This window comes from Rana temporaria, chromosome 2 (assembly GCF_905171775.1).
Source record: "Rana temporaria chromosome 2, aRanTem1.1, whole genome shotgun sequence".
NCBI classification, from domain to species: Eukaryota; Metazoa; Chordata; class Amphibia; order Anura; family Ranidae; genus Rana; species Rana temporaria.
Genome location: NC_053490.1, coordinates 449199754 through 449218554, shown reverse-complemented (window position 1 = coordinate 449218554; position 18801 = coordinate 449199754). Strand labels below are relative to the sequence as shown.

The 18801-nt window shown below is 42.8% G+C and overlaps 1 protein-coding gene across 1 annotated transcript in view; it reads left to right on the top strand.

The window, feature by feature from the left end:
- PITPNM3 (PITPNM family member 3) overlaps positions 1 to 18801 on the top strand; it is a 762997-nt gene that overhangs the window by 80571 nt on the left and 663625 nt on the right. The window lies entirely within an intron of this gene.

Here is an 18801-nt window from a genome sequence, read left to right as displayed (position 1 = left end):
TGACTCGGGTTTGCAAAACTACCAGCTGTCACACTGGTTATTAAAGCTGTCACTGTGGGATAGAGCAGGTGAATGATACAGGACAAAGGCAAGAAGAATAGGATCCCTTTGAGATGTAGAAAGTAACTTTCAGAGGATGAAAATCCCCATAGTTTGGCCATTTTATTTTACTGACATTTTCTGTACTTAGAAAGCATCATTGTATTAAACTGTATAAACTTAACGCGGAGTTTAAAAAATGAAAAGAATGCAGCTACAAATACTGCAGCTGTTGATTTTTAAAATAAGGACACTTACCTGTCCAGGGCGCCTGCGATGTCCTCACCCAAAGCCTACCCTTCTCCCGATCCCGGGGTCGAGGCGCCGGCATCTTCAGTAAGGGAATTAGGAGGTGAAGCCTTGCGGCTCCCTACTGCGCATGCGCAAGTTGCGCTGGATGCCCTGCTGTCTTCTGGGAGTGTCAGGGAGGAGGGGCCGGACATGGCGTAGATCGCCGCAGATTCAATCAGATCCGGAAGTGGGAGCAGGGCTGGTGCAAGGATTTTTGACACCTTAGGCCAGGGGTGTCCAAACTTTTTTCAAAAAGGGCCAGATTTGGTGAAGTGAACATGCTTAAGGGCCGACCATTTTGCCTGACATTCTTTGAACCATTAAAAAGTGTGTTCGTCCGAGTACTAATACACGGCTCAACAAGAATTCTCCTGCCTTTGTGGTCGTGTGTGGTGAAGAGATGAGCTTGGGCGTATTATTTGGATACAGTGTATTTATCGGCGTATAACACGCACCTTCACTTTAAGAGGGAAGTTTCAGGGAAAAAAAATGTAAATAAAGAACTGTGAGACAAAATAAGGGTCATTGACCATCAATGTAGCCCAATCATTGCCCATCTGCAGTCTCGCCATTGCCATGAATGCAGCCTCTCCATTGCCCATCTGTAGCCTTGGAGGGGAGGGGGGGGGGGGGCGGACGAGTGCCAACAGATTACATACAGGAGAATCTCCTGTTTACACAACAGCCTTCAATGTCCCACCTCCTAAGACAGAGTAGTCATCCAATGGCAGCCAAGGAGACGAGACTTCCTATTACAGATGCCGCAGAGTAAACAGGACATTTTCCTGTATGTAATTTGACAGCACTCGTTCCCCTCCCTGTCCCCTCTGAGGCAGCACCAATAAATACAGTATATATCCAAATTACCAGGGGGGGCCACATTAAACTGGAATGGGGGCTGCAATTTGGACATGCCTGCCCTAGGTGAAACCTAATTTTGCCACCCCATTGTCTCCGCCCCTGACTCCACCCCCTTCACCCTGCCCATGTAACCCATGTGACCTTTCTGACCATTACACTGACCCACCTGACCCCTACACTGACCTAACTGACCCCTACACTGACCTACCTGACACCTACACTAACCTACCTGACCACTATACTGACCTACCTGACATTTAAACTGATCTACCTGACACCGACACTGACCTACCTGACTCCTACACTAACCTACCTGACCCTTACACTGACCGACCTACTTGACCCTTACACTGACCTACCTGACTATTACACTGACCTACCTGATTCCTAATACAATGTCAGTGTTCTTCACTCACCGGGCCCTACTTGCATTCGAGGACCTTGCCAGTGCCAGGGACAAACCCTGCCTTGGAGCCTCCAGGCTTCAGCTGTCACCAACCTCGGAGCGCCCACTAATCTGATCCAATTAGGCTATAGCACACACTGCAGCTGTATAGGACAGCCTGGGAGGGGGAGCGAGTGGCAGTGACATGGCGGGGGGTCACATGACTCGGTATAGGAATCAGGTATGGGCAGAGGCAGAGACTCGGAGAGGAAGAGACATACAGGTCACTGATCATTGAGGCTGTGGCGTGCAGGGGATGTGTGCTTCCGTTCAGTTGGTACACAGTCCTCCAGTGCTGCACTGCACCTCTGCCACTACTTACTTATGGACGAGGTGGCTGTCACCTGAGTTAGTTACATGCTGCAGACAGCAGACAGAGGCATCCTCTACATACTGTCACTACCGCACCAAAAACCTACATAGTGTGGAGACTAGTAGAAGATGGAGAGTAGGAAACTAGCGGCAGGGCGCCCTAGGTGGCAGTGCACCCTAGGCGGCTGTCTAGTTTGCCTAGTGGTAGCACTGGCCCTGAGTATACCTGTATACCTCCCCCTAAAGGGGACCAAATGTGACACCGGAGGGAGGAGGAACCGGATTAGCAGAAGTTCCATTTCTGGCTGGAACTCCGCTTTAATGCCAAGAAATATTTGAATTGCCCCTTATTTTCTTTCTCGTTGACACCAGTGCTAATAAAAAGAGCAAATCTCCCTAATGGTAACAAGAACAAAAAATAAATCCTTCCCCAATCTCTCCAAGGGGCTGGTGGCCCCTTGTACATTTAGTGCGGCAGGGCAGCCGCTCTGGGCGGGATGACGTACCCGTGCGTGATTCTGCACTTCCGGGTCTGGGGTTCATATGCGTGCTGCCGGGGACCTGCTCCCACTTTGATTGGACACAGCGGTAGCCAATCAGCGAGTCCGGTGGATGCGATGTCCGTAGGGACCCTCTGATCCTTCAGAAGACAGGCAGAATGGTGACCTGCCTTTGTAGCTGTTAAGCAGGAACACGGACGGATCTCTGCCTTCCCACAGTACAAGCACCTCCCACACAATTAGTAAGCATGCCCTAGGAACACATTTAACCCTTTGATCCCTCTGATGTTAACCCCTTCCTTGCCAGTGTCATTAGTACAGTTAAAGTGCATATTTTTAGCACGATCACTGTATTAGGGTCACTGGTCCCCAAAAAGTGTCAGGTGTCTCGGTTGTCCACCGCCTTATCGCAGTCCCGCTATGAGTCACTGATTCGCTGCCATTACTAGTAAAAATAAATAAATAAAAATTCCAAAAATATATCTCATAGTTTTGTAGATGCTATAACTTTTGCGCAAAACCAATCAAAATACGCTTATTGTTTTTTTTTTTTACTAAAAATATGTAGCAGAATACATATTGGCCTAAATTGATGAAATTTTTTTTTAGTATTGGGTATGTTTTATAGCAGAAAGTTAAAAATATTGTGTTTTTTTTTCAAAATTGTTGGCCTTCTTTTGTATCTAGCGCAAAAAATAAAATCCGCAGAGGCAATCAAATACCACCAAAAGTGGATGTGGGAATAAAAGGACAGTCATTTTATTTGTGTACAGCGTTGCATGACTGTGCAATTGTCAGTTAAAATAGCAAAGTGCCGTATTGCAAAATAATGGCCTGGTTATGAAGGGGGGTAAACATTCCCGGAGCTGAAGTGGTTAAATGTGCATTTATCCTTTAAGGCTAAAAATGACTTTGCCATAAATGACATGTACGTCTTGTCTTCCCATTTAAAAGAAAACATAATTATCCCGTACTGAGAATTTGCAAGCAGTAATAGTTCAGATGATTCTGTCCTAGTGAAGGACAGTACATTTCAGGTCTGTGGGCATATAAAAGCACAGGTTTACAGATCTATTAGCATTTTTATGGGACGTGGAACCAGACCCATCTACAGGGTTTATGCTGCTATAGATTCATAAAAGAGATGACACTTGTATTAAAACTTTCAGGCAAAAAGTTCACTCCACCATTTATGTTATTTGTGACATACTGCAGTAGTGAAAAAGTTGGAAAGGTCATGGAAATGACCTGAAATCTCAGTTTTATATGATATTTTGAAGCCAGGTACATCAGTACTTCTGGACAGGACTGCAGTCTGCGTTGAGCAGTCTCTGATTTATTGTACAGGGGTAAGTAGATTCAGGTAGGGAGCGCGTATTTGTGTGCGGGCGTAACGTATCCTATTTACGCTACGCCTCCGCAACTTTGACAGGCAAGTGCAGTATTCACAAAGCAAAGTTGCGGCAGCGTAGCGTAAATAGGCCGGCGTAAGCCCGCCTAATTAAAATGTGAAAGATGTGGGCGTGTTTTATGTTAATTTATTGTGACCCCACGTAAATGGCGCTTTTTCCGAACGGCGCATGCGCCGTCCGTGAAAGTATCCCAGTATTCAAATGAACCCGCAAAAGGCCAATGCTTTCGGCGTGAACGTAAATGACGCACAGCCCTATTCGCGAACGACTTACGCAAACAACGTAATCGACGGAAAATTTGACGCTGGCCCGACGTCCATACTTAACATTGGCTGCGCCTCATATAGCAGGGGTAACTTTACGCTGGAAAAAGCCTTACGCAAACGGCGTATCTGTACTGCGACGGCCGGGCGTACGTTCGTGAATAGGCGTATCTAGCTGATTTACATATTCTAGGCGTAAATCAGCGTACATGCCCCTAGCGGCCAGCGTAAATATGCAGTTAAGATACGACAACGTAGGAGACGTTGGTCGTATCTTAGACAAATTCTGGCGTATCTGATTTTTTGAATCAGGCGCCAAGATACGACGCCTCACACTCAGAGATACAACGGCGTATCTGGAGATACGCCGTCGTATCTCCTACCTGAATCTGGCCCCATATCTACAGTTAAAACCAGAAAAATAGTGCAACAGATTTTCTTATTTTCAGAAAGAATTTTTGAGTATAGCCTCACATAAAAGAACCATATAATGAGCCATAATAGAGTACCATCATCCAAATTAGTATAGAGGAACAAAGAAAGGAGGTGTAGGGGTAGTTGTTGAAGCTGACCGTATGTACATACCCACCAAATAAATTATAATGGACTCAGGGGCGGACTGACCATTGAGTGACTCGGGCTCTGCCCGAGAGCCCCATGCCACTAGGGGGCCCCATCAGGGTTGCCAGGCTCAGTAAAACCAGGGACAGTATGTAAAAATCTATGTTTTTTTTTGATCTGTCCCTGATATGTCCGAAACCGACATGCTTTTGATGTGAAAATCCTGAGATTTTAGTTGCCCCGCCTCTGCACTGCCTCCTGGCGTGGTGGCCATCTGTAAGCCCAGGGGCCCGATAATCTTCTATTGCCCGGGGGCCCCATGAGTTGTCAGTCCACCCCTGAATGGACTATCTCGGTACTGATACACAACAACATACTTTATATAAAATATACTATTTTAATACATATAAAAAGACATAAAAAAAATCAATAAAATATCAACCGCAGACAACTACTGAGGGGTTCCCCCGAGAGATATCTGTTGATATGGCATATAGACAGATCTTTCCTCAACTAGTTTTGCGGTATGCGACCGCTTCCTTGAAAGGAGTTGTTTATAAATCAAATGATACAGTAACTTATACAGTACATATAATATATTATCCAACATTTATTACAATGTTGGCTATGTTCGAACTGGCTGTATTATATTATATGTACTGTATGCCTTACTGTATCTTTTGTTTTATAGACAACTCCTCCTGAGGAAGTGGTCGCATACCGTGAAACTAGTTGAGGAAAGATCTGTCTATATTCCATATCAACAGATATCTCTCAGGGGAACCCGTCAGTAATCTGTTGATATGGAGTATAGACAGATCTTTCCTCAACTAGTTTTGTGGTATGCGATCGCTTACTTGGGAGGAGTTGTCTATAAAACAAATGATACAGTAAGGCATACAGTACATATAATATAATACAGCCAGTTCGAACATAGTAATATAGCCAACATTGTAATAAATGTTGGCTATTATATTATATGTACTGTATGCCTTACTGTATCATTTGTTGTATAGACAACTCCTCCCAAGGAACCGGTCGCATACCACAAAACTAGTTGAGGAAAGATCTGTCTATACTCCATATCAACAGATATCTTTTTGTATGTATTTTTATATGTATTAAAATTGTATATTTTATATAAAGTATGTTGTGTATCAGTACCTAGATAGTCCATTATAATTTATTTAGTGGGTATGTACATACGGTCAGCTTCAGCAACTACCCCTATACTCCCACCTTTCTTTGTTCCTTATTTTCAGACAGACAAAGGTTTCATGGAACCAAACGGATCCCTAGACGGAACACCAGCAGGAGAAAGGTGATCCAGATTCCCCTTTAGTTAGACCTCATTTAGAACTCTGTGTCCAGTTCTGGAGACCTAACTTACAAAAAGACATTGATAAGATAGAATGAGTCAAGAGACGGGTAACAAAAATAGTTAAAGTTTTGAGAAATAAAACCTTTCAGGAGAGACTTTAGAAACTTAATATGTACAATGTGGAGGAAAGAAAGGGAAGAGGGAGACATGATTGAATCCTTTTAATACATCAAGGGATGAATAAAGTTCAGGAGGGCAGTATTTTCAATATGAAGCCAAGATCAAGAACACAGGGACCTGACTTGAAGCTAGCAGTAGGAAAGCGCAAAACTAATTTTAGAAAATATTATTTTAGTTGATGCTTGGACTAGTCTTCCAGCAGAGGTAGTGAGTCAGTGAAACATTCGAATGTGCCAGGAGCAAACCTAGATCTATACTCAGAAAAAAATATTAACAATAAAAAATAAAAAAAAACACAACCTCCCAACAACAAAAAAAATATGTAAAAATGTAAGTGGTTGTAAACCCTTACATATATCCAGTGAAGTTACTGGCCTTGGTTGATCACAATACTTTATTAATCCCAAAGGGAAATTATTAACCTCCCTGGCGGTATGATTCTGTCTGAAATTACGTACCAAAAGCGGTACAATTATTTGCAAGGAAATTTGGCGTGTTATACTGTAGGCCTGCAATTCTTAGGAATAACTCACTTAAATCTGACCAAACAAGAATCTAATAGGCATCCCGGGTATGACATTTTTTTAAAAACAAAATGATAAATTATAATATAATAAATAATTATAAATAATTATAACAAATAATAATATAATTCTAATAAAAATTATTCAATAATGTAATCAACTCAAAATCACTGAAATTTGCTCAGTTGCAGAATTGTCGCTGTCATTATTATTTTTTTTTATGACGAATTTCCCCACAAATCTCTATCGCACAATTCTGCAAGTGATTATAATTTATTATCGCTGTTTTCTAGCTGATCTAAAACCATTTTTGACATAAAGGGACACTTTTGGTTGCTATGGATAATCTACAGTTTGCAGGCAGAAAAAAAAGGTTTTTATTATACAAAAGTACATGTAGGACACTGGGCAGACCACTAGGGACAAGGGGTGTGTGTTTTTTTTACATACAGCACTGTAATCTATAAGATTACAGTATACTGTATGTAAGGTGTTTGTTTACGTTTTTGAATTTGGCGCCTATCTCCGCTCCCGTGAGTCGTAACGTCGCAGGGAACGGAGATCGGCGGCACAGGAGGACGCTGTGTGAATCAAGCGAGGTCCCGCTCGCTCACACAGCGCGGTGACATCGCTGGATCCAGGACAAGGTAAGCCAGCGCACGCTGCAGGCTCTGCATAGCTTACCCCGAGCGTGACTCGGGGATACCGTTCGCAGCAGAAAAAATCCACCCCGAGTCACGCTCGGGGTTACCGCCAGGAGGGTTAAGACAAAGCCACACTAAACAATGACAACACAAGATCACAACAATAAGACACAGGCACAACAAATGACCAACAGCAGCCATTACACACAAATACACAAATATTAAACAAAACTTTTGGCCATGGCTGAACAGCACCAGGGATGGACTGGCCATTGGGACTACAGTGAGTTTCCCGGTGGGCCGATGAATCAGTGGGCTGGCTTCAGTGACAGCGGCCTGGGAGTTTCTCACTTCTGCCTAATCTTGTCCCATGGGGGGGGGGGGGGGGGGCACCAAACTGATTGTTTGCCCCGGGAGAAATAATGTCTAGCTTCCCCACTGGTACTGCCTATAAGAGTACCAATACCAGCCGCTCTACTCTAATAAAGTAAAATGGCTAGTGGCTAGTAAAGGGGAGAGGTGGCTTGGGTGGCCGGGGGGGCGCTGTGGGAGAGACCTGCCAAAGTGGGCCAGTCTGGATGAAGTCCAGGGCCAAATTTTTGTCCCAGTCCAGCCCTGAACAGCACTGTGTAGCAAGCCACAATGAATAGTGAGATGAAATACTGGTTAATTCAGAGAACAGACATTGGTTCCAGAGCACATTGTTTGAATTTATATCTTAAAATATGCCTGGCTTCAGTGGCATAAATCTTTTTATTGTAACATTCTTCCCCATTTTGTTACATTTAACCATACTAATGAAGGCATTTTTGGATCAAGGGAACATCCATTTTGTGAGACTGACTTGACATTAACATGTTTTAATCTAAAAATAATGCTAGAAATGTTTATTTTGATGGACTTTTGTTTAAACTGAACACATCACTGGGAAATGTCACAATATACAGTAACAGGAAGGAAATATTTCCCTAGCAAAATCCACGTTGTGAATAGGAACAGTTTAAATAATTTTAGGCAAACGCGAGTAGAAAAAAATTGTAACTTGCTTTTAATAGTGTGTCAGTTCTGAGACCTCTGAATAATAGGATCCTCTATTATTCAGTTATTGATTACCTACTGCGAATGCTAGCTCTGGCTTGCTCTCTCCTTCACCTCAATAATGATTGATTAGGTTGTCCAAAAAATGGAGGCAGCAGGTCAGAGATAGAGTACGTGATTGCTGTTGGGATATCAGACAGATTGACATCCTTTTTATACATTTTTTATGATGGTCATAGGTCATACAAGTCTGTTATTCTATCATGCAGCCATCTATTTATCTGCTTATCAGTTCTATCTAAAGCTGGCCATACTCAACTCGAATTTTCAGCAGATTCTTGTTAATTTGCCAAAATTCTAGCCAACTAGTGTTGAGCAGAATACGCCATATTCGATTTCGCGATATATCACGAATATATAGCTGAATATTCGAGAAATATTCGCTAAATTCGAATATTCGTGATATTTTATCGAAATGAAATGATTGCGAAATTTCGCTATTGCGAATGCGAACATAATTGCGAAATTTCGGTAGGAGCACTCTGATTGGCTCAGAATATTCTTGATATTTTATCGAAATTTCGCAAAATGCGAATGCGATATTTATTGCGGAATTTCGACAAATGCTGTAGGAGCACTCTGATTGGCTCAGAATATTCGTGATATTTTATCGAAATTTCGCAAAATGCGAATGCGATATTTATTGCGGAATTTCAACAAATGCTGTAGGAGCACTCTGATTGGCTCAGAATATTCGTGATATTTTATCGAAATTTCGCAAAATGCGAATGCGATATTTATTGCGGAATTTCGACAAATGCTGTAGGAGCACTCTGATTGGCTCAGAATATTCGTGATATTTTATCGAAATTTCGCAAAATGCGAATGCGATATTTATTGCGGAATTTCGACAAATGCTGTAGGAGCACTCTGATTGGCTCAGAATATTCGTGATATTTTATCGAAATTTCGCAAAATGCGAATGCGATATTTATTGCGGAATTTCGACAAATGCTGTAGGAGCACTCTGATTGGCTCTGATGCAGAAGAAGGGCGAAGAATAATCGCGCGATATTCCTATTGCCGAATAATCGCATTGCGATTTTTCGGCAATATAAAATGATCGCTTCAGCTACTCGGCCCAAGGTCTCTAATCATACCAGCAATGCTTTTAGACGTCGATGGAGATCTCTAGGATGTGATCTGTTCTAAAAATAAAATTGAAAAAATCCGAATATTCGGAATAGCGAATATTGACCGCGAAATTCGAAATATTCGCGAATATTCGAATATGCCATATTCGAGCCGAATATTCGCAATACGAATATTCGTGAGCAACACTATAGCCAACTACATGGCTCAACCAATGTTGATTGGGAGAACAAAAGAACCATGCAGAAAAGGGTCCAGATACAACAACCAACAACGAGAAATTCGTCCATCCACATTGTCTTTACCCACATTATATGGTCAACTTAAGGCTAGGCAAGGACCTTGACTATGGAACACTTTACCGACTAATATCCGAATGGAAATTGATCACCAGGCCTTCTGAAAAAAACTCAAGACCCACCTATTCTGAAGGATAAATAGAAGGAAAATGGATGCCAAGCGCCTTGAGGCGATTCAGTTCGCAGTTGTAGCGCTATACAAGTTATTCACTCACTCACATACATTTCCTAGGAGAAGTGCAAAGTCCCTTGGTCCATTGGAACTATCATCTGTATGTCTAGACCATCGACAGGGTAGAGGATGAGGCAACTGGATGAATGGATGGCTTAACAGGAGAAGGAACCAAGACTGGAACCTCTGTAGCTCCGGCAGAAGATCTGGGTAGGATCACCTCAATGTAGAAGAAAACAAACAGCAAGGCACTAAGGTCAGCATCAAATAAAAAAAACATTTTAATAAAATAAGCAGCACACTTACATTTAAGTTATGATGAAACAGCATGGATAGGAAAATCTTGAGACCAACCAGCTGTGTTAAAATGCCTGGTGGATGTCAGGAGAGGGGGTGTGCATGATGTGTTTCCAGGGACATTGCATTCTTTTTCAAATGCATATCCATACTTTGAGCTAGCTGGCTCCATGTCATACTTGGTCTCTATTTGCTCAGCGATGACTACATCCTCACACTGATCACAGCTGCTTGGTCTCAGGTGTTTCCTATTCATGCTGTTTCATGCTAACTTCAATGTAAGTGTGGTGCTTATTTGAATAAAGTGTTTATTTGATACTGACCTCAGGCCTTGCTGTTCAATTATCTTCTACAAATGCTGTGCATGCTGTTTTTGCGAGCATTGACTGCTCATTCAAAACATAGCCCACATTGTGTATCTAAATTTAAAACCAAAAATATATACCCGTATATAATTGCAGCTTGCAGGCCTTATACATGATGATTGCATTTGTTCTTTTGTCAGGCTTTTTTTTCCTTTATTATGACCTGGTAGTAACACCAATTCTGTACTAGGGTGAAAATGCTTACTTACAATACTGTACATATGAAGGAGCAGTATTGTCACCCTAAGTAACTGTAGATCTGTAGTGCATAGTAGATGTGGATGCGTAGTAAATCTGTCACCAGATGAGGGACATTTAAATAGTTACATATTCTTTACAAGAAAACTAGTCCTTCCTGACCTTTGAAGATTAATGTTTCTGCCATGAGGATAACATTTAAAATGTCTATAAGTTGACTCGGACAAATAAATATTTAACATAAAATAGTGTGTTCACGAAGGATCCTTGTTTTGTGTTTCTAGACAGGTCCAATACCAATGTTTCTTTATTAAAATTAGTGTAAATAACATTCCTCATTTTCACAAAAAAAAAAAAAAAAAACGAGACCCAAAATACTGTACATACTATCCATTCACACAAAGAATAACTGCAGTTGTAGATCCCTAAATTGCACTATGGTATAGACATGCATGAGGCTTTTCAATGCACCACTATGGACGATTGTAGGAAGTACATCATAGAATTATACTTACAATTTCGGCAAACTGTCATAGTCAATATTTGATTGTAGAAATCACAGAACTAAAAAAAAATTTAGTTTTGATCAAAGACTTATGCCGCGTACACACAATCGAACATTCTGACAACAAAACCGTGGATTTTTTTCCGATGAACGTCAAGAACGCGGTGACGTACAACACATACGACGAGCCGAGAAAATAGAAGTTCAATACCAAAGAGAAGTTTTGCTTTTTTCATGTTTTTTTCAGAAACGCAGGACACTTTTTTTTAACATGGGTTCCTATGGAACATCTTCACATCAGTGCATTTTTATGCCTTTGCATTTTTATAAAGTGTCAGGGACTTTTTTAAATGCAAAAGTGTGCTTTTTTTTGCATTTTTGGTTCAATAGACTTCAGCTGCGTTTTTACCGTAAATTGCATTTTGCATTTTTTTATCTGCCCTACAACAAATTTGCCAAAAATAAATAAATACAAAAACTGCAATGAAATGCTCAAAAGCAAACTGCATAGGTGTGAATTGAGTCATAAAGAAGAATTCCAGGAATGAATAGTTTATACATAGCTCTCCTACTGGTTCTTTGAGTAAGCTCCTTAATAAAGCACCGTGCTGCTTCCGCAGTGCAGCAGAGATACAGTGGGTATAGAAAAGTATAAACCCCTTTTAAATAATCAAATTTTGTTGCTTTTCAGCCTAAAATGAAGACTGACGGTTTTGTTCTATACAGCTGTATTTACTCAAACTGTGTCTGTCTTCATTTCAGGCTGCAATGCAACAAAATGTGATTCTTTAAAAGGGGGGTGACATTTTTTTCTATACCCATTGTAGTGTGGTGAAGATTGGCCCACTGTCGTATGGTGTAGATTGGCCCACTGTAGTGAGGTGAAGATTGGCCAACTGTAGTGTGGTATAGATTGGCCCACTGTAGTGTGGTATAGATTGCCCCACTGTAGTGTGGTGTAGATTGGCCCACTGTAGTGTGGTGAAGACTGGCCCACTGTAGTGTGGTATATATTGGCCCACTGTAATGTGGTGAAGATTGGCCCACTGTAGTGTGGTGTAGATTGGCCCACTGTAGTGTGGTGTAGAGTGGCCCACTGTAGTGTGGTATAGAGTGGCCCACTGTAGTGTGGCATAGATTGACCCACTGTAGTGAGGTGAAGATTGGCCCACTGTAGTGTGGTATAGATTGGCCCACTGTAGTGTGGTATAGATTGGCCCACTGTAGTGTGGTGAAGATTGGCCCACTGTAGTGTGGTATAGATTGGCCCACTGTAGTGTGGTATAGATTGGCCCACTGTAGTGTGGTATAGATTGGCCCACTGTAGTGTTGTGTAGATTGGCCCACTGTAGTGTGGTATAGATTGGCCCACTGTAGTGTTGTGTAGATTGGCCCACTGTAGTGTGGTATAGATTGGCCCACTGTAGTGTTGTGTAGATTGGCCCACTGTAGTGTGGTGTAGATTGGCCCACTGTAGTGTGGTGTAGATTGGGCTACTGCAGTGTGGTGTAGATTGGTCCACTGTAGTGTGGTGAAGATTGGCCCACTGTAGTGTGGTGAAGATTGGCCCACTGTAGTGTGGTATAGATTGGCCCACTGTAGTGTGGTATAGATTGGCCCACTGTAGTGTAGTATAGATTGGCCCACTGTAGTGTTGTGTAGATTGGCCCACTGTAGTGTGGTGTAGATTGGGCTACTGTAGTGTGGTGTAGATTGGCCCACTGTTGTGTGGTGTAGATTGGACCACTGTAGTGTGGTGTAGATTGGCCCATTGTAGTGTGGTGTAGATTGGCCCACTGTAGTGTGGTGTAGATTGGCCCACTGTTGTGTGGTGTAGATTGGCCCACTGTAGTGTGGTGTAGATTGGCCTAAAGTCTCCTGAGATGTGTAACGCTGGTATCCCGGGGAGGCTTTGGATGGAGGGGTGAAATCATTCTTGCCTAGGCGAGAAAACATGAAGTGCAGGTCTGGGCTTCCCCAAAAAAATATTCAACCCTCCCCACAATTTTCTTCAAGAACGAATTGTAGAGGGATACAGGGAGAGGACAAAAGTTATGGCAAGTGAAGAAAGAGGGGAAGGTTTGCGTTAACTTCTCTAATTACCATAACTGCAAGTAAATTATTACCGGCATATTAAAATCACTGGCAAAGTACGTTTTGAACTGCTATCTTGTTTTGTACTAAAACCATTAAGGCCCGTACACATGATCGGAATTTCCGATGAAAAAAGTCAGAATTTTTCCATCGGAAATTCCGACAGTGTGTATGCCCCATCAGAGTAATTCCATTGGAAATTCCGATGAGTTCCATCAGAGTTTAGATAGAGAACACGTTCTCTTTTCCTCCAATGTGATTTTGGTTGGACAAAGGTCCGATCATGTGTACGGGGCTTTAGATGCACTTGACTGAATAAGCCCTGTAATGGTAGTCTTTGGAAGTGACAAGCTTCAGCACAGTGAGCGCTTCCATTCTTTTGGCAGGATTCGTTTCCCCGCTAAATACTATCTGGCACATCACCACATCCAGCAAACAGAGAAATTTGATTTTAAATTTGTCTTTATTAGCTGCTTGGAACTAATGAGTGCTATTTGTTCATTTCAGAGTGAACAGACTTTTTATTGGTATTTTTATATGCTGTAATTAAAATTTTAAGGGTGAATCCGAGCAACCCTTTTCATTGCATGCGGAATATATTTAAACTAGTTCAGTGCATTAAAGGGAATCTATAATGTGTTTTCAGCAACTGCATCATCTGAGATGTTATTGCAAGTTTTGGTGTGAAAAAACTGTTTAACCTCTTCAATACCGGGCACTTTCACTGGGGGAGATTCAGGTAGATTTGCGCATTTCTTACGGAGGCGCAGCGTACCGTTTTAACACTGCGCCTCCGTAAATTACCTGCGCTACGCTTGATTCACGGAGCAGTAGCTCCGTAATTTGCGTGTGCGATCCTGAAAACTGCCCGGCGTAAGCGCGCGTAATTTAAATGATCCCATAGGGGCGTGGAGCATTTAAATTAGGCGCGTTCCCACGCCGAACGTAGTGCACATGCTCCGTCGGGAAACTTTCCCGACGTGCATTGCGGCAAATGACGTCGCAAGGACGTCATTTGCTTTAACGTGAACGTAAATGGCGTCCAGCGCCATTCACAATTCACTTACGCAAACAACGTAATTCAAAAATGCGACGCGGGAACGACAGGTATACGTAGCATTGGCAGGGAACCGACAAACGCAAACGACGTAAACTGCGTACGCAGGGCACGCGTACGGTTGTGAATCGGCGTTAGTATGCAATTTGCATACTCTACGCTGACCACTATGGGAACGCCACCTAGCGGCCATCGTAAGAATGCAGCCTACGATACGACGGCATAAGAGCCTTATGCCAGTCATATCTTAGGCTGCAGTCGGCGTATCGAGCTTCCTGAATCAGGAGCAGTCGATACGCCGGCACAACTAAGCAATTGCGCTGCGTAACTATGGTTACGCAGACGCAATTGCTTGTTGAATCTACCCCACTGTCTTTGGAGTGTGGGAGGAAAAAAGGAGTGCGCTCATGCAAGTGCTCATGAAATGTGCAAACTCCATGCGGGAAGTGTTTTAGTTAGTATGGATCCCAGTGCTGCAAGCCAGTGCTAGCCACTAAACTACCGTGCAAAGATGTGAAAATTTGAATTGTTTTTAGGAAACTTTAAACAATTATTACTGGTTGCAGTTTGAAATGAAAAGGTAGATTTAAATAATAAAATGTTTTAATAAATTAAAAATGTATGGTAGAGCAGTTATATATGCCATATTAATATGTTAATATATTAATATTTATATGAATATTAATATATTAATGCCATCTTTTGCCCTTTAAAATATTGTGCCGCCTTTCTATGAGCAGATTTTCAAAAGTAATGTAATGCAAAGAGCGTCGGAATTAACATGCAGAAATGAAGAATCCAAGATGAATAGTGGTGATCAGGGCCGGACTTACCATTGGCCTTGACTGGGCTCAAGCCCAGGGGCCCCACCCAATAGGGGGCCCCCTTTAAAAAAAAAAAAAAAAAAATTTTTTTTTTTTTTTTTTTTTTTTTAGGGGTCCGGAGGTCCCCAGGGGCCCGGAGGCCCCCAGGGCCCCGGACGGCAACCCCCCTTTTTTTTATTTATTTTTTGTAAAAAAATGTTTTTTTTATATATTTTTTATTTTTATATATATAATATATATATATATATATATATGTATATGTATATATATATATATATATATTTTATTATTAAAGGGCCCAGGGGTCTCTAGGGCCCCCGGATGGCAACCCACCTTTTTTATTTTTTTATAAAAAAAATTAAATTTTTTTATATATATATGTATATATATATATATATATATATATATATATATATATATATATATATATATATTTTTTTTTATTAAAGGGCTCAGAGGTCATGTGGCAACCCCCCCTTTTTTTATTTTTTTTATAAATGTTTATTTTTTTATTTTTGTTTATTTTTTATTAAAAGGCCCAGAGGTTCCCAGGGGCCCAGAGGTCCCCAGGGCCCCCGGGTTTGGCAACCTCCCTTTTTTTATGTATTTTTTATAAATGTTTTTTTTTTTATTATTAAAGGGCCCAGAGGTTTATTTTTTCTTTTTATTAAAAGGCCCAGAGGTCCCCAGGGCCCCGGCTGGCTACATATATTTATATATATATTTGTTTTCTTCTTTATTTCTTCTTTTTTTTGTAAAGGCCCCCCCGCTTCTCAATTTGCGGCAGCCCCCACGCTTCTCAATTTCAGGCGGCAGCACCCCCACCCCCCCTAGGTTCTCTGCTTCAGGGGGCCCATGCCTTAAGCTGTGCAAGGGGCCCCAAAATTCCTGATGGCGGCCCTGCGCATACCTCCCAACACGCACGGATTCTGTGGGACTTTCCCGCACAGACAGCTTCTTCCCGCAGTCCCGCAAAAGGGATTTTCCCGCACTGCAAGAGGAGGCAGCACGGAAGCAGGAGGAACCGGAGTGGTGTGTGGAGGACTGTGGCTGCTGAAGGGAAGAAAGCCGACAGCCGGGCTAATGACAGTCTGTGGCCCCGGCTGTTGGCACAGGTGAGAGGCACTCCCCCCCCCTCAACAACTGCAAAATACTTTAATGCGCTCCCCCCCGCTCAACAACTTCAATTCGCCCCCCCCCCCGCTCAACAACTTCGATCCCCCCCAATTCTCGGCTCCAGGGGGCCCCTTCAACACTCAAGCCCAGGGGCCCCCACCACCCTAAGTCCTGCCCTGGTGGTGATAATGGAGGTAACATAATACTATACGGTAGGAATTTAAACTCTTGCTTTAGTGACAAGGAAAAAAAAGACAATGTGAAGTGTTTTCATCCCAGATAAGATATGAGCAGAGGGAGCAATGCATGTAAGGCAGGTAAGCCAGTCATCCCGCATTAGTGATCCTTCCAGCACACAGCTCTACTGGGACTGGTCTGTCAGTGCTGGAGTAAGCTTGTAGGTGATTGAGCAGGCAGCAGCAAAGTCATATGCACCAAGGTTAAATCTTTCCTAATGTCCTCTTCTTGGCCCCATTCATTAAAAAAAAGTCCAGTGATCACCGCTGCTGAGCTGTTGTGTTCTGACAGGGGGGCACCAACCCCCCCCCCCGCCAGAACACTCCGATCAGCGCTTTCTGCCATTGGCTGAGAGCACTGATCGGCAGCCGATCAGCTGGAGTGACATCACCCTAGCGCATGAGCACATTGTAGGAGGATTTTTTTCGATGGGTGATACCATTTGTCGGCCACAATTTAAAGCTATGCAAACAGCAGAGGGACACCGTTGATGTCAGATTGTGCCTCGCTGTAAACTCGCGGCGCAACAGCGAGGCACAATATGACAAATACAGTGTCCCTCTGCTGTTTGCATAGCATTCAATTGTGGCTGAGAAATGGTATCGCATGTCGAAAAAAGGCTTCTACGATATGCGCTATAGGACGTCACTTTAGCTGATCGGCAACTGAGCTGGAGCGCCCTTCTGTTCTGCACATGCGTGGGCATTTTTCAACGGCCGGCACATATCAACACAATACCAGCAAATGTCTCCAAACATTCTGCCCGTGTTTATGGGGATTTAGTAAATCCACCCCATTGCTTGAGTATAGCTTATCAGGTTTAGATTAAATTACCTATTATACAATTCCCCAAATAATTATTTCCATCTCAGCTTTTTTACGGGACACAGCTATGGTACAGGAGGTGAAGGCAGGGCCAGGACAAGGGGTGGCTGCCCTGGGCACTGCTGAATCATGTGAGGTGGGGGGTACCATGAGGAGATTGGGGGAGGAAATTTGTGTTAGAGGGAATTGGGGAAGGGGGGTGGTAGGGGGTAAGAATTGCTCTAAGAGGAGAAATTTGGGGAGGTGTGCTAGTGATTTGGGTTGATTTCTGTTGGGGTAGAGGGTTTGTGCTAGAAGGGGGAAGTTTGGAGGGAGGGGGGATTTATGCTTGGGGGAGGGGTTTGATGACACAATCATTCATCTTGGGGGGGCACAATTTGGCATGTTCACCATGGACTCTAGATGGCCTTGTCCCGGCACTGAGTGAAGGACAAAAATTGCAAAAATAATTCCTACAAGGGTTATAACCTTCCCTTACTCTATTCAAAATGAAAACTACTTGCCTACTGGGCACTTTCAACCCCTTTCTGCTCAGGCCAATTTTCAGCCTTCAGCACTGTCACACTGTAAATGACAATTGTGCGGTCATGCAACACTGTACCCATATCAATTTTTTATCATTTTTTTTCACACACAAATCAAGCTTTCTTTTGGTGGTATTTAATCACAGTTCAAAATTTTAGAAAACAACTAAAAGTTTTTCAGTTTAAAATTTAGCAAACATTATTTTTTTCTTATTCGCTGATGTGTGCTGATGAGGCAGCACTGATAGGTTGCACTGATGGCCACTGGTGAGCACTGATGAGGAGCCACTATTAGGCTACACTGATAAGAGGCACTCATAGGTGGCACTGATGGGCCCTGATAGGTGACACTGAGGAGGAGGCACTGATTGGCAGCTTTGGTGGGCACTGATTGGCAGCACTAGTGGGCACTGATTGGAAGCACTGACGGCACTGTTGGGACTGCACTAATAATCATTGTCCCGATTATCGGTGTAGGTGTCCCTTTCACACAAGTCAGTTATTGGCTCTCCTTTCCTCTCCTCATGCTGTCAGCTGTAACCGACTTGTGTTTACATCATGATTGGACACATCTGATCACGTGGTAAAGTGCCGCTAATTGGCTCTTTAAACCTGATCTGTGATCATCTGCATCTGGAGGACACGCCACAGCAGGTGCAATGACGTCAAAAGACGCCCTCCCAGAACTAGCCAGCCGCGCTGCAGCCGTCATTCGGCTATAGCACGGTTGGCAAGTGGTTAAGCT